This window comes from Equus asinus, chromosome 8, assembly GCF_041296235.1.
Source record: "Equus asinus isolate D_3611 breed Donkey chromosome 8, EquAss-T2T_v2, whole genome shotgun sequence".
NCBI classification, from domain to species: Eukaryota; Metazoa; Chordata; class Mammalia; order Perissodactyla; family Equidae; genus Equus; species Equus asinus.
The window spans coordinates 18,717,656-18,732,877 of record NC_091797.1 but is presented as its reverse complement, the minus strand read 5'-3'; the positions used below and the strand labels follow the sequence as shown (position 1 = coordinate 18,732,877).

The 15,222-nt window shown below is 42.1% G+C and overlaps 1 long non-coding RNA gene across 1 annotated transcript; it reads left to right on the top strand.

Moving 5' to 3' along the window:
• The first annotated feature begins 1,618 nt into the window (after positions 1-1,618).
• Positions 1,619-14,893, top strand: LOC139046054 (uncharacterized). Its single transcript, XR_011505615.1, has 3 exons — positions 1,619-2,019; positions 12,903-12,995; positions 14,725-14,893. It is a non-coding gene; the product is annotated as an uncharacterized lncRNA (long non-coding RNA).
• The last annotated feature ends 329 nt before the right edge of the window (positions 14,894-15,222 follow it).

The following is a 15,222-nucleotide window of genomic DNA, read 5'->3' as shown; positions in this document are numbered from 1 at the left end:
TTCCTGCAGTGTGGGGTCCTTAAGTACATCAGTCAACTTACCCAAGCCTTGATTTCCACATAAGATGGCAAAATGATATCGACCTAACTCATCTCCCAGGGTTGTAATGATGGGATGAGAAAAAAATGAAATTGAAGGAGTTTTGCGTGGTCGAAAGAACAATGGGAATGCAAGGTATGGCTATCATTATCAGCAGCAGCATCTTTATCACGACCCTTAAATCTATTACCTTGCTCTGTATTTGGGCCTTTGCCTGAATAAAATATCAGTGCTTTTAATAAGTCAAAGCAATCAGAGAAAGAAAATAAAAGATAGGAGCAAAGATAGAAGAAAACAGAGGGCAGAAAGGAATGAACCGTGGTCTTGGGCAACAACTTGAGGGAATGTCCTGTAAGAAGCAGCAGTTACAGTCATGCGCCACTCAACGAGGTTTCCATTCACAATGGACGCATATGTGACGGTGGCCCCCTAAGTCTAGCACCGTGTGGCCTAGGTGTGCAGTAGGCTATACCATCTAGGTTTGTGTAAGTACACTCTATGCTGTTCGCACAATGACGAAATCACCTAATGATGCATTTCTCAGAACGCATCCCTATTAAGCGGTTCATGACTGTAACTGAAATTCAGAACAGGCTGGAGGAAACCGGATCATACATCCCAGTGCCTGTATTCAGGGGACAGAAAGTATTCAGAAGAAAACCTAATCAGACCTGCATAAACCTGAGGGCTTCACCAATAATTAACTTTGCATCTCATTTTCTTAAACTTTAAAAGGAAGGAGTTCAATGATGTGCTTGGACTCTTCTAGTCCTGAATTCTACAATTATCAGAAGTATTTCCTATCAAATGCCTTTGTCCTTGGAACTGTGAAAATTTCTTGTCCTCTTTCCAAGACCCTGGACTTCAAGAAGACTGAAATCTCACCCTGCAGGGACAGAAGAATAGATTTATAGCACCGGGATCTTGTCTTCAACATGTAGTCCAAAACGCATTTTGCCTTTTTGGTAACCAGAACATAGAGTGAAGTGAAGGTTTTACAGGAGACCCCGTTCATATTGCCTGCAAGGTCTAGTGGGCTTGAGAAAATCCACTGTAGAGAGAACTTTCTTTTTTAAATTTAATTTCTGTTTGCTAATCGGTTATTCCCAAGTGAAAGAAAAAGATGTTAATCTAACACAGGCCTTGAAACAAAGCAGAAGATTAAAGTTGGCTTCCCAGCCAGGAAGAATTTTGAGGATAGCATAAAGAAAAAGGAGAATGGAGAACTGGTATTAACCATGACGTGTCAGAAAGAAACTTGAGTGATTCCTAAATGGAATATTCTCTCCCATAATTTCTTAAAGATGCACTCTCCCCACCAAAGATGGATATGAGACTAATGGCTTTCCTACTCGCCTTACGTAAATCAGACAGCTGAATGTCACTTCACTGCCAAATTATTCTAACATTATTACTTGGCTGTTAAAAGGCAAAATGAGATGTTTCTATGAATGGTTTGAGACTATAACAATGCAAATGACTCTGCCTAATTTACAAAGCTGTTGGCGGGGAGAGCTGAGCCCAGAGGAGTGGGCCCTGAGGTTCAGTCACTAATTTCCCTTTCTGTGGGAGCCAGAAAAGCTGTTTGGAGCAGGTGTCTCAGACCCTTTGCACAGAAAACTGGGACCTATTCTCTTAAAGCCCATCATGTTAGACTGAAAAGCTTCATCTTACATCATTTAGACATGAAGTTGGGCAATGAGTTTTATGAGGAAATCCGATTCCTGGAACCAAACAGACGAAAATTTTTTAAAAACTGGTAGGCAGCTACGTGTCTTGTAAGTGGTGTTTTGGAAAGAAATCCATTGGAAATCATGGGAACGTCATGGAAGTTAATGAAGTGGATCGTCTCGGTTCTAGAGGGTGACCTGGGTTTTACAGAGTTACCCTGAAGATTTCTGTTGTGGGAAAATACCCGGGAAGTGACAGAGCCAAGCCAGTCATTACTGGAGGCACGTCGAGGAAAAGACAAGACTGACTGTGAGTCTCCTGTTCTGGGAACACTCTGGAAAGGGGTAGCAAGGGTGCTGGGATCGGGCCAGCCCCACATGCCCTCACTTTGCAGGGATAGAGAGAAACAAGGGTTGTCAGCAGGAAGAACAGTGGTTCTGAGAAAGCAAGGAGGAGGGAGGAGAATCATAGGAAGCATGGTGGTATCAGTTGTGACAGCTCTGCCCTGTGCAGGATTGAGGATGGTGGTCCTTGTCCCTCCTTCACAAGGGGAGTGCACACACCTCTGAATAAAATACTTCCCCCTTCAGCCAGCTCTGAAATCCCCACATATTTCTATAACAACAAAAATGCAGACCCCTGTGGAAAAACAAGCTGTTCCTGGGAATGTTGGAATGAATTAAACCTTGATTACTCAGTCACGTCTTGGAAAATTTTTATTTACCAGAAGTTACCCCTTTTGCAGGAATTCTGACGAAATAGGTACAGTTATTTCTGTATTTACAATGGAGAGAGAGAGATAGGTAAATGCTGACAAAGGGTTTCACTCGTGAATGTGTTTAACAAGCATTTATTGAGCACCCACTCTGTGCATTCCTATAATTCAAGTAGAGACTTTCAAAGAGGCTTCAGACACCATCCCTGCCCTCAGGGTTCTATAGCCTAGTTCAGGATCTAGGGGAGACCTGAACTGTAGGAAAGGTAGCAGGAGACATAAATGCCGACCATGAAAAGTACCACAAGAAGACGGGGGAGAGAGAAGACCACTCTAGGAGGGCTTCAAAGCTACCCAGACAGAGGGTGCCTGAGTATAATATTGCAAATGGCACAGACAATGCAAAAGGGAAGGTGGGAATGGGGCCAAGAAAGGGTTCAGAAGGTGGTTAGCTAGAGGACAAGGATGTATAACATAGAAAAACAAAATGTGGAACCGGGAGGAGAGCTCCAAAAGAGGATTCACAGCCAGGAATCGGACCTGCACAAGACCAACAGCCATACCCCCAGCAGCACAGTTCAGTGCAGCAGACAGAGTGAGTCTGCGATCAGAATCGGATGACCAACTGTCTTGTGTTGGGCTCAATGCAGAGTCTAGGTGTCCTCATTTGTGAAGTTGGGATAAAAATCCCACTCACAGGATAAGATACACAGCAATGAGCTTGACGCATGGTGAGATCTTCACACAAGTTCAGTCCCTTCCCCTGACCTCCAGATGGGTATAGACACACACAGACACACACATCCCTCCCCAATAAGGACACTCACCGTATGTCATTGTTTAGCCTCCTCCTTAAGTCAATTCTGTAAACTGTCTTTAGAGGAGGGGAATAATGGGGATGTAAAAGGACTCTGAATGTATAGGGTAGAACATCTTCCAGTTTGAGTCCTTTAAGAAAAACCACTACTGGGAGTAGTTTAGAAAATAGGCATTTTGTATGTACCTGGAATGGAGGACATTCTCTACCATTGAAGTTAGCACTCCACAAAGAAGAATGTTGTTAGTAAATTAAGTTTTGCCTTGCTGTGGTCACCCCCCTTCCTTATCTCCACTCTTCTATTTAGTCTAATAACTGCTATCAGCTTTGGTCATTTCTTGGAGGTGAGTTACAATGACTCCTCTTCCGAGTCTTACACAAATTTTCCCTCATTCTTGATCATTATTACTCAAAAATAGTGATGGTTTTAAGAGACACTCTCCTCCGTACATTTAGGATTCTCCACCAGCTCTGCATTCTTATTTGTCTCCACGGGCAGGTCCTATGGAGGCCAGATGAATGGGAGACGTTAGTGGAAGAAGAAGAACATTCCACAGTAACAGTCAAATATTTGGCTATATACCCATCTTAAATGTACTGAGCAGTGTATTTGGGTTTGTGTCTCACACACAAGATTTGTGGACTAACAGCTAGTTTCTGTCCCCTGAGCTTTTGGGCACCCATCTTCTCCCTTTTATTACCACTGCTATTACTATGTGGATGTCACTACAAACTAAAATATTTGACCTTAAAGTCCTAGCAGATACATTTAGAATATGCAATAAAGATTAATTACAATAGGCTTCTAGTCATAAAGGTTTAGGAGTGTTAAAGAATATTTCAAAACTTTGCCCCTCTTAGAACTCTGCCTGCTGTTTGGATAAACTGCTCGAAAATTTACTAGCTCAACTCTGCTCAGTCACCCAAAGAGCTATGTATGCCTTTAATATGGTTAATAGCACACACATTTTCCTCCATTCTACTTTTAAACAAAAATAGAACTTTTTAAATTTAAATAGTATGTAAGGAAAAAATGTAAAAAACGTGGAAATGGGAAAAACATTACTGGATATTCTTTCAATGAAATATTACACGTCTCCTGGACATAGAGTTATCTGATTCTATAAGATCAGTACCTTTCATTGTCTTTGAGCCACTTTACAACTTTATAAGTTGTAGAAAACTGATAGTAATGCAAATGAATCTTGTCAATAAAGATGCAAATGAATAATGTCTGGTGGAAATTCAGTTGATTTCTCCCCAGTGGAAAAGGCCTGTCTTGCATTTATTAGGAAATTCACTTTAGTATTACTTATTGCCTATTTATAAGTCTATTCTGTGGATTCTCCTTTGAACTGATTACAGCATCTTACTGATTTCCTTATTAATTGATGGCTTAAGTAAAATCTTTGATGTGTGTTCACTTTATATTTGTGTGAGAGTGATAATTTTACCATTTTGAAGAATTTCCTTTAACATTGGAAAAGTATAATTATTGATAACTAATTCTATATTAAAAGAATGAAAAAAATTTAGAGCAAGAGTTATCTAATACATTTAAGTAGATAAATTTACTGATGCTAATTTCTATCAAGTGCTCCAAAAGAATTCTAGAACCCCACTGGCTCTATTCCATGTGGTCTTTTCCCTCAGAAAAATCTATTCGTTCAGTTTTCTTTCCAAAAGAAATCTCCCCTGGGCCATCCTCCCTTCTCTTCCACTGAGAAGCCCAACTGCACTATATTCCTGAGACTTTCCCTTCCATCTCTTTATTTCTGGTCCCATGTTTTCCTCTTTCTTTGTTTAATCCCTTGTTTTTGAGATGCACATCCTACAGTATCATTTGAGAAAGAGTTTACAAGAAATAAATTTTCTGAGACACGGCCAATCTTAAGATATATCCTTATTTTACTCTTACCTCTGTTTTGTTAGTTTGGCTGGGTATAGAATTCAGCTCCCCCTTCCACACACAATAATAATAATAATAATTAATAATAATAATAGTAAGTTCCTTAAAACTGTGGATATGTTTCTTCACTGTCTTTTTTGCTTCCCATTTTCACATTGAGAAGACAAATACCGTTCTGATTCTTGTTCTTCTGGGACTGATCTATTTTTCCTCCTGGAAACTTTTAGGATTTTTCTCTTTATTCTTAGTCTATGGATATTGATGATGAAGCACATTGGTATGCATCTTCTTTTCTTTCACTGTACTGAGTCCTCAGTGGATTCTTTCTATTAGAAAACTCATAATCTTCCATTGTGAGATGTTCACTTGTATTATTTTAATACTTTTCTCCCTCTTCTCAGTTTTTTTGGTTTTTATTTCTGGAATTCTATCTACTAGATTGATCCTCCAAGTTTCTTATTTTTTCTTTCCACTTTGCAAGCTGTTTCTTTGTCTTTTGTCCTATATCCAAGAGATTTCTCCAACTTTATCTTCCAACCTTCCTTTAGTTTCCTTCGCTCATATTTTAGACTTCCAAGAATTCTCTCTTGCCTTCGACTGCTCCTTTCACTAGGATGTTGGTCTTATTCTATGGATGCAGTAACTTCTCTTGACTCCTTGAAGATTTTAATTATAGATTTTTAAAGTTTTCTTCTAGTCCCTGAATTGTCTCTCTTTCCAAAAATAACCTCACTCAGGTGGTCAGCTGAGCTCTGCCTGACTCCCCTCCCTCTACCACAGCCTGGAAGCCCTCTGAGGGCAGGAAGCTGGAGCAATTGCAGGACTCACAGCATTTGTTTTCCATCTCTCAAGAATCGCTGTCTTTCACTGTCTGACGTCCATTGTTTCATATATTTCATCATTTTTTGGTTGTTTCTGTTAGGAAGGTAAATTCAGTCCCTCTTATTCCATTTTAGAAAGAAACAGAAGTTCTGTGTGTGTCCTTATTACTTTTGTAAAAACACATACATTTTTGAGATCTCGTTTTAATAGTTTTTTCAATTTACTTTCTTAGTTTTCTTGATATAATATTTACATCTCTTATTCATACTTTTATCTAACTGTAATAAACTGTGCACAGCAAACAATGTCTCAAAATAGTGGTGAGAGTGCAAAACCTTGTCTTTTAAAGTTTCCGGTGTTTTCACCCTAAGCCTGATGCTGATTTAGGGTCTGAAATATTTTTTTTATTATTGTTTGGTGAAGAAAGTATCCATCTACTATAGCTTTCCCATGTGTTGTGTGTTCATGTTTTCAAATCAGAACTAATTACTGAACTTCATTAAATGTCTTTTGGCCATTGATTGAGATGAACTTTTTTCCTCCTTTGATCTGTATTAGTGTAGTGTGTCATCATAATATATATCAAGTACTGAGCTATGCTTAGTTTTTGAAAACAAATTTCACTTGCTGTATTTTAATGTCTTGCTGAATTATGTATTTTTAGTATTTAATTCAGGATTTGTCATCCTTATTCTTAAATGAGATTGAATGTTAGGTTTCTTTTTTAGTGTTATCTTTGTAAAGTTTTGGGACATGTTACTTTGGCTTTCTAAAAATAATTTGAAAGCTTTGTATATTTCTCGGTGCTCTGGAACAGTTTAAATAGCACTGGAATTATCTGTTACTTACAGATTGAAACAATTCACCCATGAAGCAATCTAGGCCTGACATTTTCAGCAGCGGCCCTCAGGTGTAGGAGCCAGGGAGGTGGGTGGATAGATCTTTAATCATCTTCTCTATTTCTTTTGTGGTTGTTGCTCTGTGTTGTATCTTTATATCCTCTGAGGTTATTTTGTTACTTAGAAAATTATCTTCTCATCCAAGTCCCCAAGTACATTTGCGTATTGTCTTGCAAGGTGCTGTTTAATAGTGCTTTAAATATCTTCAGAATGTGTGGTTGTTTCTAATTTCTCATTTATAATTATATACATGATTGGTGATGATTTTTTCTTTTGTCTTCTTGATTAAGCTGGGCAGGGGTTAGCATATGGTTAAGATGTAATTGGCTCTGAGGTAAAAATGCCTGGATTCAAATCCTGTTTCAATTACCATTTATCCTTAGTCTTCATCTATAGATGAGTGTATCCGTCAGGACAGATTAGGTTATGCCACAGAAACAAACAATGGCAACATCTCAGTGACTTGCAGCTCCATCATGCTGCGTGTTCGTTGCAGTCAGCTCCATCTCACTCTGTGTCACACTCTCTCCGGGACCCCAGCTAACAGAGAAACCTGGAATAGTGCCTGACTCTTCCCAGAGAGGAAAAAGAAAAGGACACCCAGGATCTCATGCTGGCTTTTAGAGCTTCTGTTCAGATGTGATACATATCACTTTGGCTCAGATTTCACTGGCCAAAGCAAGACATGGCCAAGCCTCTATCAATGAGGCAGATAAATTCAATCCTCCCCAAGGAAGGATTATACAGTCCACCAGAGTAGATGATATTAATAAGTTTGTGGGGACAAATCCACATAACTTCCTATGCATAGTGCTTAACCACAGTGAAGACTTACTAAATTATTCCATTCAACAAGAACATCTGCTGTGTGCAATGCACTGTGCTAGGCACCAGGAATATAATGTAATTGCAGCAATTCTTAGTTACAAACCCATTCTAGCCAATTTAATCAGATTAATTGAATATTTAATGTCTATTAGCTATCTCCCAGAATCTGAAGGAGGGCCAGAGAATCTGGTTTGGAGGCTACTGATCCATAAATAATTCCCACTCAAACCACAGGCCTGCTCCAGAGCCCACTGCCCTGCAAGGGGCATGAACACAACAGCTTGTCTCAATGTTGCTGGACATCAGATGCCAGAACCTTCACCACTACTGTCCTCTAAAAGCTTGATGCCCTCACACCATCCTGGCCAAAAGATGGATTCCTCATGGTACCTGCTTCTTCACATAGTGGCTTCTCAATGAGTCTCACACAGGTTAGTGTGACTGGTGGAGCCTAAGCAACTTGCCTGAATGCTAGTTTCAAGGGAAGATAGGTGGGTGAGTTCTGGATTCTTTCTTGAAGATGCAGGACTCATAATGAAGAAAATTGGCCTAATTTAAGAAGGTGGTTCAAAACACTGGATGACCACAATGCGCAATAAACGTCTATGACACGAGTATAAGGACAAAAGTAGATACAGGCTTTGTTCTCGGGGAACTTTATAGTTGAGTAGAAATATTGATATTAATGAAAATTTAATTAAATATAAACATATAAGGAGCTGTCGACATTTCTATGAGAGCTTTAATATCCAGGCCTCGTCAGCTAGGCAAGGCTTCCCTGAGGTAATGGCAGTTGGTCATTGAGTTGAAATTTGAAGAAAGAGTAGGACAGGAGTTTATCAGAAGGTGAGGAAAAAGCCTCAGGCAGAGAGAATGATTTGTGCAAAGGCCCCAATCTGGAAGGGGCCTTGAGGGACGAGGGACGTGAAGTGGAAATCCTGTGGTAAGACAACCCTGGAGAGGAGGGTGGGGCTGCCCCTGGGGTCCCCTGCAGAGCTCTGAGGATCCCTGGTGGCTTAGGTCCTCCCCACAGGTTGTGATTCAGTTAGTGAAGAGCGAGCCCGGAGCATGTAGAATTTTGAGCTTTCCCAGGGCCTCTAATGCATAGCCAGGATTTGGAAGCATCAGTCCAGCCTAGCATTCTCCCTTGAAGTGTCTTGTCAAATGGTGTTAGCAAGGCTGTGAGAGAAAAGGAGGGATTGGTGAGGAAGATCAATATTTTTTAAACACCTACCATTTGCCAAGCCCTGTGCATGGGGGCTTTATATCACTTACCTCATCGGTCTGTGTATTAACACAAATGAGGGAACTAATTCCCAGCAAGGTTAAGTAACTTGCTCAAGGTCATACAGGTCATAGGGAATAGGAAGAACCTTTGAACCCATGCCTTTCTGGTTCCAAATCCCACAGTCTTTCCATTACACTTTGCAGCCAATGGCAGGTTGGGGAACAGTGCACCAGGCCAGTCGGTCTCCAAGTGAGGTCCTCAACCCAGCAACTGGTTTAACAGGAACTTGCTAGAAATGCAAATTCTCAGACCGCACCCCAGACCTACTGAATCAGAAACTAGAGGTGAGGCCCAGCGAGTGATCTGCATCTTGACCAGCCGTCCTGATGAGTCTGACACACAGCAAAGTTTGAGAACCAGTGCTTGAGGCCAAGCCTTTTCAAAGGGCCTCTAAACCTACATTTACTGTTTTTCTAGCCTCTCTTCTCCTTCAGACATGAAAAGCACTCTTAGAAGCGCTTCTTATTCTTAGTTAGGACCTCATGTTGCTACGGTGACTCTGCTGTCAGCAGCAGCACAGTGGCTACTGGGATGTTCACAGATGTTATTGCCCTGATTTAAAAATAGTCCAAATGGAACCCTGCCCCAAGGGTCCGCGAGTAACAGCATGTTCTTCCTCTGCTCCCCTGGAGGAATATAAAGAGACATTTCCTGTCCCTTTGTAGTTAGAAGAGTGTAGAAGAACCAGGGAGTGGCTTTAGAGCTCAAGATAGGATTCTCACCACCCTTAATAAAGAAAATCCAGCAACGGGGGCCCTCACAGGGCGGAGTTACCCCAGGGAAGCATGAATCAAGTGCTTGCTTGTGTATTTTTCAGCAATATTAGCAGCGGAAATCTTGTTTACAAGAGCATGGTGGCAGTGGGATAGGTAGAGAAACTAGGGAAGAGAGCTGCGGCCTGGGGGTGCCTGGAAGGAATAGGGGAGCATGTTGCCGGTCAGCCTGTCTGGCCTGCCTGACTCGGGGCTTTGGGGGTTTGCTGTACACCCATGAGACACTGCGTTTTTCACACGGAGCTTCCTCTTCTCCAACTTCAGCCATTACCTCCCTCGCCTGCCCCAAACAAGTTCACGGTTTCCCCAAAGCATCCACTATAGGAAGAGCGACCCCGTTTACTGCACCTGGAGACAGCCTGGCATCTGGGCATCACAGTGTCACGTCACACTGCCTCTTTGCCATTTACTCTAGACATGTATCAAATGTCAGCCTGGTGCCAAGACAGAGCCCAGATCTGAGGGAACAGTGGCAACGCCAAGTGCAGAAACTTTACCTTGGATCTAAATCCTAATGCAGAATGACACTGACCCATGCATTTTCAAACAGGGCGCTGGGAAGTTCAGAGGGTTGGTACAGGGAAAAATGAGGTTAAGTAGGAACCAAAAGCCATCGATTGCTTTAGTCAACAGTGATGGAAGAAAGGAAAACTCACTCAGTTGTGCCCATGGGAATCATGCTCTTTTCTCTGCTCACTGCAAAGCCAGGCCAGCTTGTGAAATCTCAGTAGCCTCTTTATTTATATGGCAACAAAAGAAACCGAGAAGAAAAACGTATTTGCTTTTCACTAAGCAGGCACCCCAGGTGGGTGTCGGGTGTTTGTCTGTCTTTCTTTTTACCAGGTGCTGGTTACAGAGGAATGGTCTGGATTCCAAAGGAGTATTTTTCTGTAACCAGGCTTGTATACCAAAGCACCATTTATGAATTTTACTGCAATGTTCACATAAAGAGTAGAAGTGGGGACTAGGCTGATGCTAAAAACCAAGCTGAATTATTTAGTGGACTTAATCGTATGCCTGTCTCTGCCTGCCCTTGAAAGTTAGTTCACCAGCCTCTCACAGGAGACGCAAATTAACGTTGAGCTTAAACAAATCCCATCGGCATGAATCAAACTCAATCAAAATTCCTAATTAGAGGGCTCCAGAGGCACTGCTTCATGTCAGGCGGTCTCCCCAGCCCGCCATCAGGACCGGGCCCCTTCATCCTCGTCGATGCCCCCCTCACTGCCAAATTGAAGACCTTGTTCTCAAACAAATATAAACTGCAGACATACAAATGTAGTAAACATTTGTCATTGTTTTTCAATCTCCCAACACTTTGCAACACTCTTATGATTGGGAAATTCCCCACTCTGGACACCAGACATTCTTTCCTAGACTACCTTGCAGCTAGGCCTGACATGTGACATAGCTGTTGCCATCAGTACCACCTGCTTCAGACTTTGCTTTGAAAGCCAGTGGCATCAAGGAACAGGTACCATGTGGATTCCATTTGGTGAGGGTGGCGGCAGCCAGGTCCAGTTTCCTAAGGCAGCAGTGATGGGGGATTCTAGCAGTAGCTTCCAGTGTCCCAGCACTGAGGGAGGGTCCAGTCCTGTGGCCCCCGGACCAGATCTTGTATCCAATCTTAGGCATCTCTGAGCTTCTAAGCCCAATTCTCTAGTCTCAATGGAGATTCTGTAGGTTATCTATTCTCTAATAGATTATTTTTCAGCCTAAACTGGCCCAAACTGGATTCTGTTGCCTGCAACCAAGAATCCTAACTTATACAACATGCTACATCACATTCAATCCCCAGAATAACCCTGTGGAGCAGGGTTAACCTCATTTCATAGATGGGAAGACAGAGAATCTTAGCAGTCCCTAAACCTCATAAACAGGAAAGCTGAGATAGCATATCTTCTGTCTCCAGTTCCACAGGCTTTCAACCACACCACACCACCTATCTTACAGCGAACTGAGGATTGCAGTTTCTTTGAGTTTTCTGCCTCCATCATTCTATCTTTAACTCCTGCATTGTTCTTTTTCACCGATTTAGCTACATAGGTCTTATCTCTCAGTGTGAACTTTCAGCTGCTGGGACCCTAGCTAATACCTATGTTATATCACAGCTAGCTTTTTTCACTTTCCCTTCTTCTTATCTTTTTTATACAACTAAAATCTCATTAAAATGAAAACATAATAGATGTTTCAGTATGTACGTCTCAAAATTAGCATGCATCCTGTGAGAATCTGTGGAAGGAAGGAGGAGAATATTATTGCCAGGTACCCTGTCTCCATCTTGCGGGCTGGCAGCATGTTTAAGAGCATCAGTTCTCCTTTAGCACTCGTGGCTTTTGGCCATGCACCCCCACCGCTTCGTGCACATTGCAGGCAGCTTCCCTGAGTCACTCAAGTCTTCTTGCCTCCAAAAAAGCTCAAAACTCTTCCTCAGTCCTTCTCCTTTAAGCTTCTTTTCCTGTCAGCCCTGGGGCAATCAATCTCATGATGGATGAGGACCAAGGCTACCCCAAGCCCTGTAGTGGAGCTGCAGACAGGATCTGCTCATCCTGGCATTCCAAGTGGAGTTGGCCGCAGTTGCTAATTCCCTAACATGAGGCCTGTGTTTTAGTTTTAGTGTCACTAGCCACAGGCCACTGGGACCTCCCTTGCAGAAAATGAGGTGGTTTATCATGTGGCCAGTGTCCTAGACTTCAACTCTCTTACCTCCGTTCATTTTCCTTCTTCCTTCTCAATTCTTGGGAAATTTGGGGAATTTGTGCTCCTCAAAGTTCAACAAGCTCTCAGGATCCTTGGGGTTTCTATTCTCTCTATAGAATCTTCCCTACTAATGAGAACAGGGCAAGGACTAAGAATAAGGCCAGCTGGGGATGGCAGCAGAGAAAGATGCAGTGTTTTAAATCACTGTCTGTCACTCACATGTTGTTATGGACTGAATGTCTGAGTCCCTCAAAATTTGTATCTTGATGCCCTCCCTAACCCCCAATGTAATAGTATTTAAAGGTGGAGTCTTTGGGAGATCATTAGGTTTAGATGAAGTCAAGAAGGTGGGACTCCCATGGTGGGATTAATGTCCTTATAAGATGAGGAAGAGAGACCAGAGCTCCCTTCCCAACTCTGTCTTTCTCTGTTCTATCTAAGGACACAGCAAGAAGCCAGGAAGAGGAGCCTCACCAGGACCCGAATCTGCCTGCACCTTGATCTTGGACTTCCCAGCCTCCAGAGCTGTGAGAAGTAAATGTCTGTGGTTTAAGCCACTCTGTCTCTGGTATTTCATGACAGCAGCCCAAGCAGGCTAAGACAGATGTCCTCCCACCGTTACCATTATTGATTCATCCTTCATAGCATCCATGAGAAGAGGGGTGGAAAATAAGCATGGAACATCTCCCAGGGCCCACTCTGTGCTGTGCTCTGTGCCAGATGACTTAACATTTATTATTTAATTCTCAAAACAACCCTACAATATCGTCTTTTGTTTTGGTTTTATAAATAAGAAAACTGAACCAATAAGAGAACAAGTAATCAAAGTTATATAGGTAGTATTAGCAGAAGTATGACTTGAACCCAGAACTTTTGATCCCAAAGTTCCTACCACAGTAAGATGAAATTTAAGAGTAAGACCTGCCTCCTAGAGGCACACAGCATCACAAAGGCACATAAACAAAGACTCTATCTTTTGAATTCCAGAATGCTTGTTTTCCCTTTGAGGTATTTAGACAAATGTCGATGTTAGTTGCTTCTTCCTTAAGCTGGTTTATTTCATTTAATCGCTCATAAAAATTATTTCCTTAGCCGACAAGCCAAGAGATTCAGGCACAGCCACACCTCATTCATTTTAATATATTGTACGGTGACAGCGCTAGCAAAAGGCACCAGAAAAATAACATTCAGTCCAGGATGGCCTTGGAATGTGGAGCAAAGTGTAATTCTCACACTGTCAGGCCAAAGTCTTTAATGCAAACTTTTAGTGGGCTGTAAATGAAAAGCCAGCGGCCAGAAAACACAGGGAATTCCAGAGCTCTGCCCCAAAAATTCCCTGAGTGTTATCCCTCTTGGCATAAACCAGGGATTTTAAAAACAACAACTATAACAAAATATTATGCATTGAGTCCATTTCAAAAGTCTAGGAAGCAAATAGAGGAGGAAGACCTTTTTATGTTTTTCAGTTGAGTGTGTTCTGCCAAGATCTCCTGATTCTAGGAATGGAAGATGTTTCTGCTAAACAAAAAAACACGCAAACAAACAAACAAAATCATTCATGCTGACTCACTCCAGATCTAGAAAGGAAGCAAAGAAATCTTTTACTCCTGTGATGAAATTCCCATGGGGAGCTTGAGAGAGACAAAAAGAGAAGTATGCCACCTTTGGGATCAGAGTGTTGGTTTTTTCCCCTTCATCTGTGGCACCTTCTCCCCCAGTGGTCTTCCCTATGACAGATACTCAGCAAATCAAAGTGACACCCGCTTTGCCAGCACACCTGGAAGTTGCGTTAGCGGGGTTAGAGTTCAGCTGATTGGCAAACATGACTCTTCTAAGTTCTCAGTACCACACCAGGTTCTGTAAACAATAGAGATGTTTAAAAACTGGTCCTTACACCGAAAGAGCCAGCGTACTTTTATGGAAAAAGATGATTACAAATGAAACAAGAGTGAGCAAAATAAAATGTATTAAATTATTATATTCTATGGTACATATTGCAAGTACCATAAGGTTTCAGAGGGCAGGGGAATTGATTTGAAGGCTCTTGGTAGGCGGAATTGGGCTCATTCAATTCCTTGGCCTTAATCTACCCCTTCCCCAAGGGCAGCTCCAAGCCTGGAGGATTCCCTGCCAGGCCAGTTGGTGCCTTGCTTTGATATTAACCTTAAAGTCCTCAGACATCCATTCCTTACCGGCTTCCAATTCAAATAAACAGAAATGTATTAATAAACTACCATGTGCTAAGAACTTCCTGTGTTTTTAGGACACACCAACCACTAAGAAACCAGTATTCTTCAATGACACCCTCCTTCAGTCTTTGGATGTGGGCTGCCTCCTTCAGTCTTTGGATGTGGGCTGCTGCAGAAAGGAGGCATGTGGCCTTGGCAAGGCAACTCTCTTCAGTCAAGACAAATATTGCAAAGAGCTGACAGCTGTGGGTATGTACACACAGCTCTCCCAGCAAGTGGAGAAACAAAGCCCTTCAGTGCTGATGGGGATCTAGGCAGAGCAGGATAGCATATACTAGTCTTTCCTTTTTCCCTCTTGGATCCTCTACTATAAATTCTGGAAGCATCTCTAGGATTTTGGGGTGGCTTGCAGGGGGTTGGGAGATTCGCCCCAGGGAAACGTAGAGGAGGAAAGTTAGCTGGTTTCAGGGTCACAGCTGATACTCATCATCTCCTTCCTCTTCAACCATTGTAATTCTCCTCCCTCTTGGCTAGCACTTCTTGAGACTTGGTAGCTTGCCTGGTGGCATTAC